The 19,787-nt window shown below is 43.8% G+C and overlaps 1 long non-coding RNA gene across 1 annotated transcript; it reads left to right on the top strand.

The window, feature by feature from the left end:
- Positions 1 to 146: 146 nt before the first annotated feature.
- Positions 147 to 11,440, top strand: LOC311423441. The gene is made up of 4 exons (XR_014685712.1): positions 147 to 445; positions 4,458 to 4,563; positions 6,847 to 7,047; positions 11,312 to 11,440. It is a non-coding gene; the product is annotated as an uncharacterized lncRNA (long non-coding RNA).
- Positions 11,441 to 19,787: the final 8,347 nt, after the last annotated feature.

A 19,787-nucleotide genomic window follows, 5' to 3' on the forward strand; every position in this document is an offset into this window, starting at 1 on the left:
CTTCTCAGCCTTGCATTTTTGGAAAACAGTTTGCAAATGACAGCTAAGCACAGCTGGGGGAAGAAGAAAAGGGAAAGGACTCTTTTTTTTTTTTTTTTTTTTTTTTTTTTTCTGTTTGGTGATTGTAACAATGAGGTGGGGAAGAAGATGGACACATACTCTTCAAAAGACCAATGACAGTAGCACAAATCCTGCGCCGTGGCCATCAGGAAGCCAAAGGCAGCCTTGAGGTCTCCCTGGGACCAGCTGAGAGCCAGAGCCTCACCCAGCCATGGACAACTTGTGCTCCCTGCTATCCCACTGCTTCGACAGAAATGCTCACAGCCTCCAAGTCTCCCCATTGCCCTTTCACCATGGGGCAGCAGCACAGCCCTGCCTGATGGGAGGCTGGTGGGTCACGGACTCTTAGGAGGGCTGCAGACAGCCTTGGAAGCCTGCAACTAAGGTAGGATGGAGCCTGCTGCATTTACACTCCTACATATGCTGCTTTTCTGGCTCCCAGCAGGTCAACCGCCTGCACGTGGGCCATAGCCTCTCTTTTTTGAGTCAGAAGAGCACAGATTGAGCAGGGCCTCGTACAAGGGTCTTGCAGGTGTGCCTGCAGCCAGGGGTTCTCCATGCCGCGCTGGAGACCCTGGCAAAATCCAACACTTGGCTCCATTCACATCTCATCCCTGTTCACCTCCATAAATGTCACTGTGGCTCCTGTACAAACCATAGCACCTGCAAAGGGTGCTGTAAGATCCCTCTTGTCTGGACGACTTGTCTGGTCTCAGCAGGCTCTGCAGAGGTGGGCAGGCATCTCTACCCCTTATCTATAGGTGGGGAGGTGAGAATGCAGAAATACCCCAGTTTGTGGCCACGCTGCTGGCCAGAAGGGAGCTGGGAAGGTAACCAGTGCTTGCAGATTCCCAGGCTGCTCATTTTACAAGGAGAGAACTCTTTACAAGGAAAACATGAAATTTATAGACTCTGAAATTACAATGTTGGCAAAAGGTGCCATCGCTGTAAGCTATATTTCTGCAATCCACTCCAAACCTGCCTACCTCCGAATTTCAAAGATACGTTTTTTTATACAGAGTAAATTTGAAATATGTTTGGTCCCATTACTTCCTGGTATGAGCTTTTGCAGATTCTGCCTCTTTTTCTTCCAGGATGGGAAATAAGTAACTTCTACAGAGTATAGCTCTGGGTGTCTTGCTACAAGAGACCTCCTGCGTCTTCTTGCCTTCATATGCGAACGCAAACCCATGGCAGCAGCTGGGAAACACTCCTTCAAGATAGCTTTTGCTTATTGACAGAAGTAAAGATTTTATCATGCATTATCACTGTGCTGAAGGGTTTGGGCTGAAGCCCCCAAGATGGGATCACCTGTTTGCTTAAAAGCAATATCTTTCATTCAGTCTCTCTTTAAGTATGAAGGGAAATATTTGCAAAGGTTTTTAACCACTGAAGGGGTTTGTCTGCATTTGCTTCAAGTGCAATTGCTGTAGGTTTTTGTTTGTTTGTTTTAATAAACAAAACAGAAGAGCAGCCACATCTCCTGGAAACGCCCTGTGATCTCAGTGCTGTTGGTGAATATTTACTAGCCTTGAGAAACTGAATGTGCCTGCAGTCTTGCCTGTTGTTTTAATTTCCATGCTTTGAAGTGAGAGGAGGGCTTGTCCAGGGGTCAGGGCCTTGCTCTCCAGTCCAGCTCTGCACTGAACATTGCCAAGGACAGGAGACATTTCTGACGCCTCCCCTTGTCCCACCCTGGGGTTACGAGCTCTGAGCAGGACATCGCCTCACTGTCTGCCCCTGCCTTTGAGCCCTCACCCCGACCCAAACCTCTGTGATATTTATGGCTCTGCAAAAACTTTGCCTTCCTGAGGTCACTACTGCAACGGAAGGAGTGCAAAAGCCTAATATTAGTCCCCAAGCCTAAAAATTGTCTCTGTCCATGAGAGACAGCTCTGTCCCAGATGTTTCTCCATGGGCAGAGCTTGCACTGAGCACAACACCAAGTGACTGCCATCCCTCCAGGCCTCCGGAGATGTTCAGCGCTGAGGCAGCAGACACCTACAACACTCCTTTAAACACAGCAAGAAAGCTCCCTACTCAGGATGCAGTTTATATTAGGAAAAAGAGCCCTTAATGGAGTACAACATCCGCCTTCCTCATCAACATCACCTGGCAGAGCAAAGCAGCTCTGTGAGGGTAGAAACTTCAGCTCTGGAGGTGGGGAGAGACAGGTTGCTGGAACATTATCTCTGCCAGGAGCTTTTTTTTCCCCTCCAGACACACTGGGGCAATGTTACGAAGACATACAGTTTTCTTGTTGCTTTAATTCCAAGCAGCATTATGAATATAGACTCCAGTGTTTCAGAGGTCCTGCTTCCTAGCCTCCAGGAAACTGTCAGGTGAAAAGAGGAAGGAATGGGAGATATAAGGTGAACAGTGACTGCATGTTTTCGTGTACCTCAGAGCAGGTTTTGGCTAAATCCTGTCGCTTTGGGGTCCCTGTTGAACCAAGCCACTTGTGACAAATAACTGGTAATATTCTGATACCGTTTCTGGTTGTCTCCATTCCGGTGGGTGATCTTTGAGCTAAAAATGAGGCTGTTTTAGTGCATTTCAGAATAGATGCAATAATTTCGTCTAACTACTGGACAAAAAAAAAGAAAATTCCAGCTGCCAGCATTCACTGGAGGACCCACTGTAGAGCATGAAAATGAAATCTTTTCATGCTCAGGGAAAGCACAAAGTCTTAGATGAGGACTGAAGGCACCACAAGCTTCAAGCCCTGCATCTATCAGAACCCCTGGGGTACCTAGCGCTATGTCAAACCACAATAATGTCTGGGGCATCTCTGGGGGGATACAGTTAAAAATAATATTTGGCTTTAAAAATTGGCCTGTTTAAACATCTTTCATTTACAAATCAGTTGCAAAAACAGGCTTTGCTTTTCCTTCTCCACATGAAGTATATTTTCTTTGGGGGTTGCCTCCCCTCAAAGCCAGTTTGTGGGCCCAGCTGAACGAAGGTGCAGGAGGATCAACTATTTCCTGCTAATATGAAAAGCCGGTTCATAATCTGAACCTGACTTTCCTTGAAAAGCGTACTTTCCCTTTGCAATTCCCCCATCCTTTTAGAGGCAGACAGAGGCTTGCTTGTGTATTTGAGCATACCATACCCAAACTTAGCTCACAACGTGTAAAAACAAATAGAAAGTGTGGCCCAGGCTGGACTATTGGCTTCAAATAGTCCTGCACTGCCTAAATGCCACTGCATACTTGGCCTCCAGCATTATCCTGAGTGGCCCCTTTCAGTGGTCTGCATACCAGGTCCTTCAGACACCCAGACTGCTGCTGAAAGATCAGCGTTGTAGGAAGTCAGTCTGCTCTGAGGAACACAGCCCTAGTTTTTCCATAGAGTTACGGACATGTGTTATGTGCTTCTCGGAGCCTTGGCCCTGGCTCCTTCCTGGAAGCAATCCCAGACAAGATCTCTCATTTGAGGGGTCTCACTGCTTCAGCTCAGGGTCCCCAGCTTGATTCATAGCCTGCTGCAAACAGCAAGCATCTCCCATCAAGACGTCTCCTTCAGACAGAGCACGGGGAGAAGCTGAACCTAAGCCATGTGCTGGGCTCTTTTGCTCCCGCAGTGGAGACCTGACCAGGTTGGGTTGTGGTGCTTCTCACTGAGAGCAGCATGATGGAATCACTTAGGTTTTAAAAGACTTTAAGACCATCAAATCTAACTATTAACCTAGCAGTGCCAAACAGGACTGTGGAACAGCCACTGTGAATAAACTGGAGCCACCAAATTGCCCATGTTACTCAGAAGGGAATCAGCACAGCTGCGCGTTCCCTGTCTAAATCTTTATGCCCCATTCACACCCACGTTCAGGCATGCACTGCTCTATGTAAGGCAATTACTGAAGAAGTGAAAACCCTGCAAGCGGAAGGTCAGGTTAGAAAGATAAAGTTTTCAGTCTAGATGAGGAAACAAAGTACAAAGATATTAAGAAACTTTTCCCTGCAAGACAACAAGCCTACAACAGAGCTGGCTTGCACCTCGGCTTCCGATGTGCAAAACCCCTAACACCTGTAAGAGTCTCCCAATTTCCATGCAGCCCTGATCCTGGTTAGTCCTGGGCCTGGCCCCAGTCAATGGAAATGTTGCTTCTGTCCTTCCTAATTGGCTTGCTCCAAAGCATCGCTTAATATATTTGCACTTTAGAAGAAGCCAAACAACAATGTGAGAGCCTTAATGAGAGAGGTGCTGCATGCCAGCAGAGCAATAAATCTCCGGCAGAGGCTGGCATTAGGTTTGATACCGCAAATTCCTGTTGCAAACCAGTTGGGCTCAGGCATCTGCCGCTGCCAGGAAAAAGGGAGAGTTTGGTTAAGTGGCTGACAAATGGCTTCTGCTTGTCGAGTCTCATAATTAAACTAAATGCACTTCCCTTTCAGATCTTTTTGCAAAAGAAGGTTTGTGAAAACGCAGCTTGCAAAGGACACAAGAGAAGCAAGAAGCTGTGCAGTCACTGAGAGGCTGCTGCTGGTTGCCAGATTGCAGGTAAAGGCTCTGGGGGGCCAAGGGAGCATGTCAGGCTTTCTCCACAAGTGAGATTTGCAGCTGCTTGTGAGCTACAAACAGCTCTGCATCATGGGATCCTACCTTGGATCAACATGGAGGGTGCTCACAGCTTAAAATATTCCCCATTCAGTGAGTTTTGCCAGCCTGGACTTTAGTGACATCTCTGCCTGAGTCCATCCAGCTGAACCCCACTGCAGCCGTCCTGCCACAGGGGCAGGTGGTTGGGTTCCTCCTTTCCCTCTGCAAAGCCTCCTGTCCCCCCAACAGTGCTTTAGTGGTAACAAGGTGAAACCTTGCATTCAGATAGAATCACAATGCAACTTGTGAAATACACCAACATGATTTAAAAAATGCTTTCAAATACACTTTGAACAAAGGTAAAAAACAGTGAGAACGGCAGTCCATCTGTGCTTTTCTGCCTACGTCTTACTGAGCAGACTGTGTTTCATCAGGGATATTTGGGGAACAGATCTTTGTGCAAACACTGGGGATGTGGCCATGGATGGGCTCGTAGCAGCAGCATCGCTGGGTTTCAGCACACTCCAGCCTGGCTCAGTGCGTCATGCTGACCTGCTTCCTCCCAGCTCCCCCTGCTAAGCCCAGCAGTGAAGGTTTTCATCCTGACAGATTTCTAGACCTGATGATAATATTCAGCGAAAGGTATTTGCAAGTGTCAGGTATTATTAATTTCTGAATATGAAAACTGGAACCCCCTCCCAATAGTCCTGTGTAGCCAGAAGCTCTCTGAGGGCTCAGAAGACAAAATGATCATTTTGCTTATTCAGAGTGACAAGAGTGATCTATCCATTAAAGTGACTTTCATCCATCAGTTCATTATGCTTTATGTCTATGCTGATGCGTGTTTTGCCATTTGCTACTTTTTATCGCCATTATGTGACATGCTTTATTCATTGCACCAGGATTTATATCTGGCCTGTTACCTGCTTTATTCTTTCATTATATTTTATATCAGTTTTGCTATGCTAGATGTCTGTACAGCCTCCCTCTAGATATACCTTACCATATTTTATACATTACTTTACATGCCTTCTGCTTTATTCAGACATAAAAAATAATCATCTTGGAGTATGTTTAAGTGCTCACAGAGGTAAAAGACTATTGTTTTGATTCAGCTGGATAGAGGAAGCTGCTGTGTTAGCTTTTACTTACAAAGCTACACAAGAAAAATGCCATCCTTTGGTTTTAAATAAGGCAGCAGTTTCATCTAAATCAGTCAATGAGGATAAATTGATGTGCCAATATTTTTGTTCAATCGTTCTTCGTATGCAATCACAGAATCATAAAGGTTGGAAAAGTCCTCCAAGATATCTGGTCCAATCTTCTCCCTACCACCACTATCATCCACTAAACCATTCTCCCTACCACCACTATCATCCACTAAACCATGTCCCTAAGTACCACATCCAACCTTCCCTTAAACACCCCCAGGGTGTTTATATGATTGATTAAAGGAGAGATCCCTCCTACCTTGACCTAACCTTATAAAATTAAATATGGGATTCAATTCCAGATTATGACACTTAAGCTTAGACGTTTCCATGTGTGCTGGATGTCTAAATTCCCAACACATTTGCTGAAGATCTGGCCTGAGAGTGGGAGCTATTTAGGTCACCTTAGAGCAGACATGCACCCAGCATGCAGAGGTATCTCCAGTCAACAACCAAAATGCTGCTCCTTAATCTGGAGCTAAACCCCACCTTGGCTGTCCAATATAAGATACAGGATATAAGATATAACGGGCTTGTTAGCAGAGAGGAATCCCTTCTGCAATGGCAGCTGGAGCTGTCTCCACATCATGGTGGAAAGGATGACTGAGGAAGACTCCAAAATGGAAAGGATAGCAGGGGTACAGGACGACTTTGAAATGTATCAAAGTTCTGGAACAAAATGTCCCAGACTCCTACGGCATCAGCACATGGTTGTGTGAGCATCCATTGGACTCCAGAGGACTGCGGGTGCTGCTGAGTGCTTGTCCTCCAGCACAGAGGCCAACCCAGGATCGGGTCTGTCCATGAGACAGGCACACTCCACAAGAGCAGTTCACATCCAGAGCCAAATTCACCTTATTTGAGGGCAAAGGAGAACCCTGTTCCACAGTTCAATCCTGGACCCTGCCCATTGCAAACTGCAGGAGGTTTGCCCAAATAGTGGCTTGCTGCTTGCCACAACAGAAAAACAACATATTTCAAGAACTTAGTCACCATATAAAAATCTCATCCTTTTTGCATTTTCCATCCCCAGGTTTGTTCATAACCTGCCCTTGCTGCTCACTGTAAGCATCTGCAATTACCTCCTATGAATGATATTTTTGTCCCTGGGCCTGATTTGTTCAGGAAACAAACAAACAAGCAAACAATGGATTATTTAGCTGCAAAATGGAACAAATCTGCCTGCTGCTACATTTGCAACCCCCAAAAGATTTATTAGGAGACACCAAAAAAGGTGAGTGTTTTCTGCACAAAGCTGGCAGAACATACTGTATGAATAACTGAATGACCTTTCAAATATTTACACGTACCTAGGATCCTGCATGGAGGCTGCTTCTGCTCCTTCACCCACTCTCAAGCTTTTCACCCAAGTTCTCTTGCAGCAGATAGAGAAACACTGATATATGTTTTTAACAAAACAGCCATGGCCAAGAACAATAGCTGAGAAATGTAGGAAAACAGTCAATTTGCACTGTAGAGTTAAGCCTTTTCAGAGCTGTGAATGTCAACTGAAGTCCCAACTGAGCCCAGGAAAAGAGAGAGCTTTTAGCAGCTGGTCACACTGAGCAAGAAGTTGTATGGAGGAAGGAAAATGGGGACCATAAGACTGCTGTTGGCCTGGTTAGAAATAAACCCTTGCTGCGTTAAAGACTAGCATCTCAATAAAATTTACCTGGTTGCACTTCCAGCACAAAGGATGATTGCATATATCTGACTAATTCCCACCGAAAATCAGCAGAAAGGCTGTGGAGGGAACCGTGCCTGCTGGTAGCAGAGGAGGTTACCGAGGATGTCAGCAGGAGAGAGGGTACAGCCCTGGCCAGGAGTGGTGTGCTACCGGGACACAGGTGCTGAGCTGTTGTTGTCCTCCAGATAGATGGCCTGTCCCCAAAACTGCCCTGCAAAAAGCAGGGCAGGCAGCAGGTGCATGCAGCTGTTGCTGATGTACTGCAGATCCCAATTCTGTTTGGGAATGTCATCACTTCAACAGACTAACCAATTCTGACTCCTTAGATCATATTTTTGGATAAACATGATGATTAAAATTAAACTACCTCTTGAATAAGAAATCTCTCAGGGAATAGCTGTGGCATCCTTAGCCTTTGGCATTGTTTTTATTGTTTAGCCATAAGACCAAGCATTTGCTCAGCAGGAAAACAGCAATTATTCCTCCCCACAAGCATATGGAGAGTTGAGGCATGGGATTATCTCTGACACCTACATACCAAGAATTCAACCCAATCTGGTCCCCCTGGAGCACCTTTCTGTGAGTAGAAGGAATCTGTCCAGCCAAAACACTCAGCTGTCCTGTGGCAGAGGAGCCACATGGACTTGGTTGGTACCAGGCAGGACTCTCTCCCACATCCCAGGGCAGAGGCCACCATGCTTCATGGGGGAGGGATGTATGGAGTAGCACAGCCATGCATACCCCAAAAACCCAGGCACATGAAGCCAGTCTCCTGGGAGCACAATCACAACACTGGTTCTACAACAAGGGGATGAACAGGTCTCATTCCACTCTGGCTTTTAATTGATTAATTTCTAAGCACTTTAGACTGCTACATATGGAAAGTAATTGTGCTAATTATAATACTAATTATATTGTTCAAGTTATGCTGTAGTGCTAAGAGATTTAGCAGTGCTACAACTAAAGAGGGTGTCTGCATAGTGCAGGTGGGGTCCTCTGTGCAAAGAGCTGTAGGAGATGGAGAGAGGGGTGTGAGGTGGGTTAGGCAGGAAGCCGGGCAGAGAAGGGCCTGGCCAGTTGGTGTCAGTGCTATCAACACTCATCTTCAAGGAAATAAAAAGAAGGATTTGGTGGCTACTGCGTGGTTCTGCAGCAACACCTCCCTGTATTCCTCAGAAAGCCCTGTATGAAGGTGTTTCAGAGGCCCAGCTCATCCCAGGCCTGGCAGGCTGCCCTCAGGCAGCAGCAGGCCTTGAACCACCCTGCCTGGGGAGGGGGGCATGAAACATTAAAGCTTCTGGGTGACTTTAACAATTATTTAGCTCTGCATGCTTTTAGCCCTGAAAGCCTGCCTCAGATGCAGGCTCAGGACTGGGAGCCAGGCTTTGGGAAATGGCTGTGCCCTGGCCACAGAGAGGGCCCTGAGCAAGCCCCTCTCCCCCAGTGTCCCTCTGCAAGCTCTGCAGAGCAGTTGTGTCCCCTGCGGTGGCCTCTTGATGTCACTGTGGTAACACCGATCGGTTCCGTGGCTCAGGTGCTTTTGGATCAGGCCAGGAGCATTTTTTTCCCGTGGCAGAGAGAAATCTTGCGTTTTGCACCCATTCCTGAAAGGAAGCATCAATCTTGCAGGGTTGCAAATGGTCTTTTCTTGTGACTGTCCCCAGTACTATTGGTCTTAAAATATTGCTGCAGTTTGTGTGCATAGATTTCAAAACATTCGTCTTTTCTGCCAAAACGAGAACAATCCATTTCCCCTTACATGGCCACTATACCTACCCCCACACAGACAGCCCCTCTCATGCAAGTGCATCATCTCCAGCAGTAGCATAGGAAAAGGGGTGCAGAAAGCCCAAGCCAAACTTTTCTAGCCAAAAAATCAGATGAGGATCAGCTTGTACCCTACACAAATGTATTGCAACTTAGAACTTTTTCCAAAAAACCTCCACCCCCAAATTATAATATAAAAAATGGGAACACTTTGTTTTGCCATTTTCAAAATAAAAAATTTCACCTTCTCAGGTTGAAAAAGAAAATTGACCTCAAAATATGTTTCAGTGCTATATATGGAAAAAAATATGTTGCAACCAAACCAAAATGTTTCACTTGATCAGATTTTGAGAGTCTTATTATGCAAGACACCACACTTTTGGATACTTTCATTTCTGTTTGATTTTTCTTCCCCTTTTTCTCCAAAATTCAGAACTGCCTAAGGACCAAAAATGCAGTTATTCACAGATGTACTGTAATTAGCTAGAGCTTCTCTGTATCTCTTAAGAATCCAATCAATGATTACTCAAGTGAACTACAGAGGCCTTGCAGGAATTTAAGTAGGGTAGAGTCCTTAAGCTGATTTTCTGCATAGAGATTAATTTCATCCTGGTTAGAAACAAATGGAATATATCCTGCTGTCTCTGTCCCCTTGTGACTGTCCTTATTAAGGACCTAAGCTTAAAATTCTCAGTTGGACCAGGCTCCCACTGAGTTAATGAGGTCTTTGAATGGGATTTTGAATTGGTTTTGAATAGAGCGGTTGGAGCTCTGCAGTTAGCACAAAGAGCCCTCCTTGCAATGGAGGCAGAAGGTCCTCACCACCCATCTGTCATCATTCAACTCTTGGCAAAGTCCTGCTGCAAAATCCTACAAGAAAAAAGTTTTAGTGAAATGGTACCACCCTCCCTGGTGCAGAGGGCGCTGACTCTGCTGATGGGTTCCAAGTCACCAGTAAGACCATCCTTGCACTCATTTCAGAGGACAAAGGTGCTTTGCTGCCTGCAAAACTATTAATTCTGGTGAAGTTATCTAACCCAGCAGCTGAGCAATTTTTGATCTGGTTTATTAAAAAAATAATTACTCTGATATGCAAGGTTTTCAGCAGTCAGTAATGCTGTGGGACTGCTCTTGAGGATTCAGTCACCATGTCATTAGCTTCATGCGTGACATTTTACTGTGTTCACCTAAAATAGAAAACTGAAGATGGAAGAAAATATAATCTGGTGAAGAATCCTGGGACAGGTCCTGCATAGACTTCATTTGGAGGCAGGCTAAGTAGGCAGCTCAGCTTAGATTCACATCTCAGTTGGGCAAGAGATACAGAAACAAAATTAAAATACTTCATTGAATCGAATCTAGTGGTGTTTTTTTTGGTTTTTTTTTGTTTTTTTTTTTTTGTTTTTTTCAAAAAAAAAAAAAAAAAAAAAGCACACCACAATTATCACATGGAGTTTTATCACTGTAAGTGGAATGTATAATAATTAAGAAGTTTCGATAAAGAGATCTTTAACATGTACAAGGGAAATTCCTGCCATAGTTTCTCAGTGTGGCTGTTGCACTATAGAGCTGATTGAAATCTTAAAAAAAGAAAAAAAAAAAAAAATCCAATCAAGAGAAAGAAGAAAAATAGCTGAAAACATTCAGCAATTACTGAACCATTCTTCTCAAGAAGCACAGACTAAGAACAGAAGAAAATACACAGCAACCACTTTCCTCTCCTTTCCACACTCCAAGAAAAATGATCTAAGCAGAGTTTTATATAGCCCAGTAGGAGAAAAGAGCAGAGATTCCATTAAATTCACTGATGACTTCATCTATTTTATATGGATATAGTTTGGAGGGCTGACTGATAGCTCTCAATGGGAAGTTTCTATGAAACACAAAGATACAATTTTTACATATTAATTTGCTGTTCTCATGGATTTTAAAAGTACTACGTGGGTAGCAGCTACATGTTTGATAGTAGCTATAGAGAAACCCTTTCAGCTGGGAGTTTCTTTTGATCCTGGTAACTATCCAAAATGTTACGTTTTTCTTTTAGGTCTTCAAAATCCAGGCCAGGAGTCTTAGAAGAATTGTTTGTGGCAGAATGGCCTTTTTCATGTCCCAGGACCTGAGAAGGGGCCTGTATTTAACCAACATTTGTCATCACAATCCAACATTTATGTCTATTCCTTTCCCATGTCAAATGCTGTGAAAATAAAAATTTGGAAAACTTCTCTTTAAATTTTGGATAACAATCATTTTGAAAAAAAAAAAAATAAGTTTTTTTCCCCCTCTAAAGCAGATGTGCAATATCTAGATGGGGTTTACGCCACTGCCTCCCCCCCTCCCCTCCCCACTTTCGGCTACTGGACTTCAGAACAGAGAGAACTCAGAACTCCCTGAAATGTCTCTCCTGCCACTGTGTACATGTTTACATCTATTTTGCAGATAACGCCTCAGGATCCCTGGGCAAAAGCTTTTCTTGTCCGCACAGATCAATGCCCTGAGACATGAGCCCACCAGCCTGTTTTCTCCGCTGGCCCTGGTTACTTAGTGCAATGCTTTGGATGCTTATTCATCCAGCTGGCGTAGGGAACATCTGCTGAAAACATATATCATCCTTACAAGTCTGTTACTGTACATGAATTATGGAGAGGTGAAGGGAATGGATTGTGTGGTCCAGTGGTCGGGGTCATAGAGCCAAATTTTCCCAGTATGAATCGGCAGTGACTCCACCAGCTCCAGCAGAGTGGATAGGTGTAACGCGCAGCTTTTCTTGGAGGAAATCTCTATTTACACCTGCATGAGTCAGAGGAGCATCTGCTCAGAGAGCTCCACCTCTGCCAAGTCAAAGAGCGAGTGTGGGAATCCTCAACCCTGCCGCGCTCAGGGGGCCACCACCCAGGAGCGGCTCTCCAAAACCCCAGAAGAGGACACTCCTGGAAAGCCCTACTGACACATCAGAGAGAGGATTAGAAAACCACATTACATGTATTCAGAGAGGAGGCCTGGCCTTGCCCAGGGCAGTGGTAACCACCACGGGCCCTCAAGCAACAGCTGCTAGCAAGGAGGACACTGCTGCCTGTGCTCTCCTTGCTTGCTTCACATAACCGTGACTTAGGGCTTCAACATCAGAGGGGTACATCTGAAGGGCCAGATTCTGCTTATTTTTTTATGTGTATCTTTTTAGTGCTTTTATTAGCACTATTCGGGTTCCATTGAATTCAGGGTTGTGAACACAAAGCAACTCCACTTAATTCCATGGTGTAAAACCTTTCCTAAGAGGGGTTTTACTCTAGTTTTATGGCAGCATAACTGCAAACTTGATATGAATGAAAGGAAAAGTAATTTATATTCCTGGCCAGCTTTTCTTTCCCTGCCCCTGCCCAGCACAATTTCATATCTATAATGCTCTTTTGCAGCAATGGGAAATAACAGAGAAACCTACTCCAATGTAACAATGGTATTAGCTGCACAGTGCTAGACTTTAAAATGAGGAGATTAAAGACTGGCACTCTTTTATAGAATAATATAAAGAAACAACCTGAACTTTCTCCAAAAATAAATTAGCCTGCTAAAATGTTGAGAAATAAACATAACTCTTCTGCCCACAAAAGGAATAATGAAATAGGCTTTGTTTCCAGTCAGATTTCTTGATTGCAGGGAAAATTCTAAAAAGAAAACACAAAATAAAACAACTAAGCAAAATTTTAACATGTTAAGTCCTTGATATTTTTCAAGAGTGCAGTTATTTTCCTCTCCTTACCTTGCCACTTGCACTGGGGAAAAAGGTACAAATAAAATAATACACTGTTTTGTAGAGAAGTTGTGATGCTCTAGAATGTCATAAAACTCTAAATTAGGGGTAGAATTAATTATACCTGCATATATAACCTATTAATTATAGGTTTCACCTGTCCTAACTAGCTCTTAAAAAGACCCTGCGGTGTTTGTTTTTTTTCTAATAGTCACGTAAGCTCTGGGAAAAGGCATAGAAGAGACAAAGATGTTTCCAGGCATCTGTCCCAATGGTGCAGGGCTCATTCCTTATCAATGATGTGAGAAGATGAGACCTCCCACCGGATGACAAAAGTCCATTTCACATCAAAAGGAAAGCTTTCCTAGCTTCTTCAATCTCTCATTTCACTTTAATCTCTCGTTTTCACCTTTGTCTTGCCTTTTTGTTTTTAGATTCTAACCATAGCTAGAAACAGAAACAATCAAAAGCAAAATTAAATTATTTAGGAGGAGGTCCTAAATAGGTTCCCTGCCCTGGGAATGGTGCCTTAAGCTGCTCTTCATAAGCAGGTATGTCAGATTTCTTTTCCACAGGAAAAAACTGACTAGTTTGTCCACCTCCACTTGTTAGCACCTATAGGTAGTCTTGAAAAGATTCAGGCTTTGTAACTGACAGCCTGCAAATGAGATTTGGGCTTTTTGATTGCACAAAGCTTGAAATCCCATCACCACGGCTGGTTTGGACATCCGTTTGTGGACAACGCATTGTGCAGCTGAACAAAGGCGATGCAAGAAGCTGGGTTCCTTGCTTAGGAGGAAGGGTGGGGTTTTGTTGTTATTATTGCAACATTTTTTTTAATTTTTTTTTTTACTAAAGAAATAAGAATTCCAGAAAATCCCTATATATAAGTGTATGGTTCAATATACCTATTCCATTGTTGGCTGGTAGAAAACACGCTCCAGTTAAATACCAATTTCTCTCAATAGTCGTGTGAAAATTATTAGATCTGTTGAAATAAAAGCAATAAAAAAAGGGAAGACAGGATCTTGGTTCAGTACCCACTGTACTCTGAAGCAAGGAAGTATTCTAACAGTGCCAAATCTCTGGTAATTCTTGTTACAGGTTGATTTGTCAGGAAGAGGACCGTGACAGTTGTCGATGACCTTATCTTGAGAGAACAGCTCTCAGATCACACCCCTCAAATATGCCCTTCTATCTCCTAAAACTACCCCAATTTACATATTAATTTATTACCTGTGCAGTGTGTCATCCCATAAGATGCACTTAGCGAGACCTCATTCTACTGGATAAGATTGCATTCCTATCGCTTTGACCTTGACAGCAGCATTAAGACCACCTAATGCATCATTTTCAGAATTCACAAATATATTAAGAATGCTTGGTTCATTGCAGCCTCACTTCACTAATGTCTCATAAGGACACTTGATGCTAAAACAGGGTATTATCTCCTCTCTGCACACTCTAGATTTACTAGCTAGTATAATACAAGATTAATTGCTTTCATTACTCCACCATATTCATATTATTATGTTACAGTAAACATTATACACTTATTTCTATTATACATACAATGCTACTTCTGCTAAAGAATTTAGCAAATGGTTTGGTTAGGCCAATTAAGATTTTCCTTGTTTAATGCATATCCCTTTGTCACCATTATTTTTAAAGGACTTAATCTACAGAAATACGTTACTACTGGCAAAGCCAAAATTGCATGATCCATGCTGGGGTCTAGGGAGGTTTTTATAGTGAGACTGAGCAGTGGGAGCTGGAAAGGCAGCCAGAGGCAGGCGCAGCACAGGCTCCTTTCTGTGTTTTACAGCGGAGCAGAAACCTGGCTGCTTTCGAGGCACCGGATTTTTGCTGTTAGGCGCCAGATGATAATTTAGCTCTCCAGCTCCAGCTGTGCCAGACACACTTCATTTTCATAAGCAGTTACATCAGGGCACCGGGAAGTTTGGACAGACTGAATATAGAGTTCATATGTCTACGGTAGAAAGCATCTGGGACCAAACTGTGCTTATGTTCACATTAGATATAGCCGTATCAACGGCAGTCCAGCCTCTTGTGGCTGAGTGTACAAAGCCGTCCTTCTTTCTTTGAAGGAGATGCATTGTTTTTACAGCAGTGATGACAGGCAGAGCCTGCCTCCTGAAATCCAGGCTGCAGGGGAGAGGTGCAGAGCTTCACCTTAAAGGTTATAGTGCTTGAGAGGTTACAAGCCATCAGCATGACGGCTCCTTCCTCACCTCCTGTTCCCTGTCATCTCTCAATCTGTCTCCATCTCTCCTACTCTTTCACTCATTTTCACATCCCCAACAAGCAAACAGTGAGAATCTCTGTCGTTCCTGTGTGCTGGTGCCAATTTTCAGCTCAGAGCTTGGGTCTGCAGCACAAGAGACCACGGTGCTGCTTGCACTGGACGCCGTGAGCCTGGCAGCACGAGCCAAAACAAACCCTCCCTCCGATCTGTGCAGGTGAAACAGCCCATATTGTTCCATTCAATAAATATTTCCGAGCCACTTGCACTAGCCTGAAGGCTCAGTTGGATTTAGGAATTAGGAACTATGGCAGCAGGAGCATTGCACCTGGATATGGACCAGCACTGTGCAATGGTAAGAGCTGCAAAGAAACTGCTCGCGCCAAACTGCTGGCTGTACCACAGCTCAATCCCAAACACCCAGCAATCAGTGAAGGAGAGGCCCTGAACAGTAAGCATTGTGCATGTATTCCCTTGGGGAGACTCTGGGGCTTCCTAGGATGCTGCAAACAAGCTTTGTGGTATAAATGAAAATCAGCGTATTTGGGGTGCTGATTTTAACTCTGAGCACACATCCTGCCCGCAGGCACCACCAAGAGACAGTCCATGTCACACGCACCCTGCACACCAGGCATTGAGCAAGCTGCCACATGTGCATGAGAAGAGGTGCTCTTTTAAGATTGAGGAAATCAAGGATTTAACGTTCCTGACAAAATCAGTTCACGCTCTTGCTTTCCTATTTTCTCCTCTGTTATCTCTAACCATGCTCAAAAATCAGTTTAGTTCAGTGAGGCTTTCAGCCATCCTGCCAGGGCTTGTCCTGTACCCTCTGGTCCACAGAGCCTCCCTCCACCCCCCGTGTGTTTGCAGAGCATGGGAGAGAGCTCCAGAAGTCACCGGGGGAAAAGCAGAGGACAGCCAGGAGCTGGCAGCTCCCAGCACTGGGTGTCACTGAGAATTAAAAACAAAGATGGAAGAAGAAGGAATTCCTCTTAAATTTCTCAGGTATACCTGAATAATAGGGATTTAGGATGCAAGTGAAGCTGGGGATTGAAGGGGGCTGCACATTTCTGTCCAAGCCAAAATGATAATTACCTGAGCAAGAATGTGATCAGCTGTAGTACAGAGCTGTTGGAAGCTTGGCCTGGATGTCCCTAGAGAACTGGTCAGGATTTATGTATTTATTTGTCCCAGCTGGAATATTTAGAAGAAAACAGAGCATGATCCTCGGAAATTTATTGTTTGCAGAAAGAAATGAGCCCTGATTTTTTTGGGGGGGACAAGATCTGTACAAGTCTTTGAACATACCAGCATTACTCTATTGCCTACGTCACACTTTCGTTCTCTTGGACTGAAGTTCCCTCAATATCTCACAATCCTTTTTCCTCAAAGGTGCAAGGCCATACATCTCAGGATTTGCATTTGGGGCACTGAAGGGAAACATTCAGCTGGAGAATCCAGGTACCTTCTGTTTGAATGAACAAACAAACAAACAAACAAAAAAAAAACACAAAGTTTTGAGAAAGGGTAATGCAAAGTGTAGTGTTTCTTTATTTTTTCTTGGTATTTAATATCCCTTTTATCCCAGAGTAGTCCTCTTTCTCTTCTTCCTACTCTTCAATAGACTAATTCCCACCGTTACTTTTAATCCTATTAAAAGTGCACACGCATTGTGGCATAACTGATAGTTAAATGTTGTTGCAGCACCTGAACAGATAACAGGGGGTTGGAGCAAAGTCCTCAGGAATGCTGTCTACACTTGTGCATCCTAATAAGGCAGACCAGGTTTTGGTACCCAGGTGTTAAATTCAACAATTGGTGTGTTTTTTCTACAAATAAAAGTATCTTGCAACAATCCGTATGAATGCAGAGTGTCTGTCACTCTTAGCCTACAGCCCTCCTCTTTGACAGTTACTGTTAAAAAAACAAGATCTGTTTCATACCAGACTACTAGATGCTGGAAGGTCATAAATCCCACCACACACCTTTTTAAAACTGGCGATTTTTTTTTGAGGCGCTCCTGTGGGCTGGGTAATATAGACCCCGGCGTTGTGCTGGGGACCATCGTGAGACTCCACAGCAGCCTCCCCAGTGAATTCTTCCTCCTAAAAAGTGATTCCAACTCTGTTACCCAGACTGCTTAAATAAAGACACCCTTACAAGGCGTGTTTGTGTGCTGGCTTTCAAGGCTTTTCATTCATTTTTTTTTCTTTGCCTGCAAGAGGAATGACTGGATGCTTCTTCTCTACCAGGGGAAGGGGAGAGAAATGTTTTGAGGATGCAGCGATTCAGAAAATCTTACTGATCTGAGGTTGAGATTTATTCAAATTCTTTATCGCAGAAATTACCCTTATCCAGAACACTTCTGCCCTGGACTGGCTCCCAATGGTGTTCCTCAAAACCTGATTGATTCCTTGTATTTTTGTGTGGCTGAGGAGTGTTTAGTTCCCTCTACATATCTGTTTCCCAAGTTCAAGCCCTTTGCAGAAGTCTTTGCCAGGCACAAAACTTGCATGAGGTGATGAAGGGATCTGGGCAGTGTGTGCTAAACAGATTATTTTTTTCTTACACTCTGTCCCAGCCTCTATTGCAGCTGGTGCCAATGGTCAGGAAAGTAGCCCTTTGCCATGGATGTCTGAGAAGACATCTCCAGCCATGCCGTGGCTTGTGTGGGCAGTGGATGCTGTGCGGTGGAGCTCGAAGGAGAGGTCAAACCATGGAAAAAATGATTTGCTCTCCACACCACTTCCAGGCCAGTAAAAACTGCCAAAGGGAACATCCCAGTAAACCTGTCCCCGGGACACCTTTTCCCTGGGAGGTGCCTGGTCCCGGGCACCTGTCACCATTCCCAGGCAGGGCACAGAGGGAGGCTGCAGGTCTGCGAGGCTGCCAGGATACCCACACACACAACTCCTGCTCCATTTTTACTTACAGTGTCAGAGCAGGGAAGTCATAACCACTAGAATTAGGCAAGAACTATTTGTTACTTCTTGGTGATGGAATCTTTGTTAAGGAATTGGAATACTTCTGATCCTGGACCAGGGCAAGAAGACTTGCCTAAACTAAACTTTTGAGAAATGTTTGGGCAAAGCTTTATATAGAGACACATACATACATACACAAACACATCTGTGAGTCAGAATGCTCCATTGAACTAATTTTCATTTTCAGAAACATCTTCCAAACATCAGGTAAAGCTTTATTATTTCAAAGGGTTCAAACTATCTGGTTCAGGATTTTTGTTGTATTTTCTTTTTTGCTTTTATACCTCAAGTAAAGGTGACAACATTGATTAAAATACAGCCATTCTGTCAAAAACCTTGAATTCCAGTGAACAAGCATTTTCCCAAAGAAGACAACCCTGGGAAAACCCAGCTCCATTTTCCCCCCACCCCGATCTCCCCATGTAGAACAGGTCATCTCTGCATGTTTGCACCAGACATCCATATATCCTTGGCTATATGTCCAGAGACGAGAGAATTTACATGTGTTTCTTCTCTTTGCTGTGTCCCCTTACTTAAGCCTGTGTTATACTCCTATTCAAGATGTTCTTTAAAGATACTGACTTAAATATGCATAAATATATAAAGATACATATGTGTGTGTGCGGATGTATATATACTCCCACCACAGCCCACAGCAACCACGGCAATTTCCCCATTGGAAAAAATAATAACCCATTAAACATTTTTCAAATTACTGTGGCAAGAAGGTGGGTTGGTCCACGCTCCCATTTCCCCCCTCAGGGACCAGATTTCATACCCTGCTGAAGCTCACGCTGGTGAGCTTCATTTGATGGTTTCGGCAGGATTGCAGGCAGCTGTTTGTGCATCCCATAATGCCATCACACAGAGTGATCTATGCGTGGGGTGACGGCAGGTCAGGAGGGAAACTTGCCACCTGGGGACACATCACACCCACCCTGTCCCTGCCTCTGAATCCCCCCCTTGCAGGAGAAGTGCTATTTTGGTGCTATTTTCACCCACAGCATGGAACAAAACAGGACTCTTCAACAAGCCATCACTTGCACCATCAGAGCCAGCAAGTGCCTCCTAATTCCCAAAGGAGGCCACATCCTGAGCTTTCATTTATGAAATAACAAAATACTTTTTTTTTTCTGAGTCAGATGACAAAAGATAATTTATTTATATTTTTAAATAAGTTAATTGAAAGGTTAAACAAGTCAGGCTTTTTAGATTATTATCACATCCAAAATTACCCATCTCAGATTGCATCAGAATGAAGCATACTATTCATCTCAAAACAAATGATTTTGTCTAATTCATGTTTTTGTTTGCTTGGAAATTGGTACTTAATTTAAGAGACAAAAACAAGTTTTCATTCAAAAAATGTTGCCCAACTTCTCCTAGAAGCAGAGCACTCTGTTTTCATGGTGAACTGTGGGCACTGAGCAGTTTTTAAACATCTGGTTCTTAAACTCTAGGATACTGACTCTTTTTTTTTTTTTTTTTCTGTTTTTTTTTTTTTTTTTAATAAAAAAAAAAAAGAAAC

This window comes from Aythya ferina, assembly GCF_964211825.1.
Source record: "Aythya ferina genome assembly, chromosome: 24".
Taxonomy (NCBI): domain Eukaryota; kingdom Metazoa; phylum Chordata; class Aves; order Anseriformes; family Anatidae; genus Aythya; species Aythya ferina.